General features: G+C 44.4%; 1 protein-coding gene across 1 annotated transcript in view; it reads left to right on the top strand.

Moving 5' to 3' along the window:
* Positions 1 to 2,628, top strand: part of ARHGAP40 (Rho GTPase activating protein 40) — a 32,904-nt gene that overhangs the window by 2,604 nt on the left and 27,672 nt on the right. The gene's annotated exons all lie outside the window — the stretch shown is intronic.

The following is a 2,628-nucleotide window of genomic DNA, read 5'->3' as shown; positions in this document are numbered from 1 at the left end:
TTTCAGGAAATAAAACCTATTACAACTTTTTTTTTTTTTTTAATTAGCCTCTAATCAGTGCTGTGGAAGTGGGACCTGGGGGGTGCGTGTGTGGCTGGGGGGGCTGAAACACAGACTGCGTGTCCTTGTGATTCAGTGGTAACGCTGCCCTGGCAGCTTGGGGGGCTTTGGAGGGCTGTTCAGTGATTTGTAAAACCGTATGAAGGTAAGAACTGCAAATTTATAAATATTGCACAAAGCACACGTACTAAAGGATACAACTGAAAATTGAACTACTTTACTTGCCAAATGCTGTGCTGTTTGTGCGCTTAAATGATGTTAAATGACTTAAGACTTCACCTAACGTGTATTTGCTTCAGCTTAAAGTTGCACCAAGTTTCAGGACATCTCCCTGCTGCAGTAATTGAAACCTGTTGGGTTTGTGTGAATCTACTCACAGTGATTTTATTTCTAGCCACAGCTCGTGTTTTCATGTTTCTGTCTGACTTCTCGTTTTTCCTAATCTGCTTTGAACTTGCATGTAGAAGCAAGAACAGAAATCTTTAAAAGGTGCCAGGCAAAATTTGAGATGGAAAAAAAAATAATAGTAATCCTAGGGGGAATGACATAGGAATAATATAGTAAATGACTTTAAAATTGCCTGTGTGTAAGAGAACTAGACTAGCGCCTTGAGTATCGCAGGGTTTCTTTGATAAAAATCAAAATTTTCAGTAGCAACTTAGAGTTTTTGCCAAACAAGTTAGCTGAGTTCCAGTGCCTTTACTGGTGCCAGACACCTCTGTGGGCAGGTCTGAAGAGGCGCTACAGCAGGAACCCCAAATTTGCTCACTAACTTTGACCAAAGCACTTAACTCCTAGCAAGTGGCAATTCACATCTGTTCATTTGGGACTCACCAGCAGGTGAAACGTGTCCCATGTGTATACGTGTATCTGAGCCTCTCTGCTAGGATTGACCTACAACACGCCTATACAACAAGGCAATGATATGCCAAACCATCCTGGTTTTCTAATTAGTTGACATTAATGACTGTTTATTTTTGCAGCAGTAACTGTGGCATGTTGGTTGGTTCCCATTAAGGCACCTACCGGCTTACCCGGTGGCGGTGGTGTTGTGCCTCCAAAGCAATGCTGAGAAAAAGCGACCGCTGAGCCAGCTCTCCCTGCCTTGTGCTCCTCCTCTCCATGTTGTAAAGCTTCTGGTGTATGGGGTGGCTGGGGTCGGTGGCCCTGGGCTTGCAGGTGGAACTCCAGTTACTAGTTACAGAATTAGTTATAAATCTCAAGCAAGAGGAGACTTGTCATGGCAATGAAAAAAATTTGAGAGGTAAAAAAAAAAATAATAATCTTAGGGGGAATGACACAGGAATAATATGGTAAATTAGTTTTAAATTGACCATGTGTAAGAGAACTGGACTAGCACCTTGACTATTGCAGGGTTTCTTTGATAATAAACAAAATTTTCAGTAACAACTTACGTTTTTTCCCAAACAAGTTTGGCAAGCACATTGTATAATAACTCTTACCTCAGAAATCCAAGCAAGGAGCTTGTGAACATCCTTCCCATCTTCCTGCAACCCTAAACCTCTCCTGCGTGAAGCATAGCTGGGTTCCAGCACATCTCCCATCCCCTCCTTACTTTGTGCTGGTCATCAGGTTACTCCTGTGACCTCTTCAAAGTCTCTTGCCTGTTCCCATAGGTCTGAGCAACAACTTTAATTACTCATTCTCTGTTGTGGTGTGGGTACAGCTGATAGAATGGGCTACAAGGAGAAATAAGAATGAGTTCTGTCATCCTGATTTACTCCAAATTAAACATTAAAGAAGTTTTAGGATGGGTATTTAGTGTGTGTGAATCTGCTTTTGTAAAAAGCCTTTGCGTTAATGAACAATCACATAAAACATAAGTTCACAGCCTTTTTGTAAAGGATTAAAAAACACACCAGCAGTCGGAAAGCCATGCGGTCCCTCACCCCCTTTGTCCCCAAGCTGGGCAGCTGAGGCATGTAGAGGTTGACCATCTTGCCTAAAGTCACAGCGGTGATGGAAATAAAGTAAGGGTGTCTCATCTGACGTAACGGTAGCGTCTTTTGAGGACGTGTTCAGTAACTGGGAGGTATTGACTCATTCTGGCCTCGGTAGGATTGCTGGCAGTGTGTGCTATAGGGCTGTGACAGCCGAGTTACTGAAGGGCAGTAAGCCTGTGCCAGCCGCTTCGCGGGAATCCTGTGCACAGGCTCTGCCTCGCCACAGCCGGAGGGAGCCCGGGGCAGCTCCTGTGATAAGGACAGGGAAGTAAGAGCAAGCACTGGGGAGCCTATGCCAGTCTGCAGCCAGTGCCACTGGTCTGTGGGTTTTGGCATCCTGGTGTGGTGCTGATAGGTAGAACTTGAATGGCAGACGGGATCTTTGGGGCTGCTGGATGGACAAAGCCGCTTGCTTGTGTGTTTAAATGAATGTGGATTCAGTGGAGTGTGTGAAGATGGATTTAGGGATGAGAATGCCACCTCTTAATTAACAATCCTCATATAATCATCCTGTAGATCAGGCTTATCAATTCACAATTGCATTAAAGATCACAGTGCTCCTTTGTTTTGGCCAGGTACCCCTTCCTCGTGGCCGGATTTCCGT

This window comes from Egretta garzetta, unplaced genomic scaffold (genome assembly GCF_000687185.1).
Source record: "Egretta garzetta isolate BGI_Z169 unplaced genomic scaffold, ASM68718v1 scaffold188, whole genome shotgun sequence".
Classification (NCBI taxonomy): domain Eukaryota; kingdom Metazoa; phylum Chordata; class Aves; order Pelecaniformes; family Ardeidae; genus Egretta; species Egretta garzetta.
This window is presented reverse-complemented; position numbering and strand designations above follow the sequence as displayed.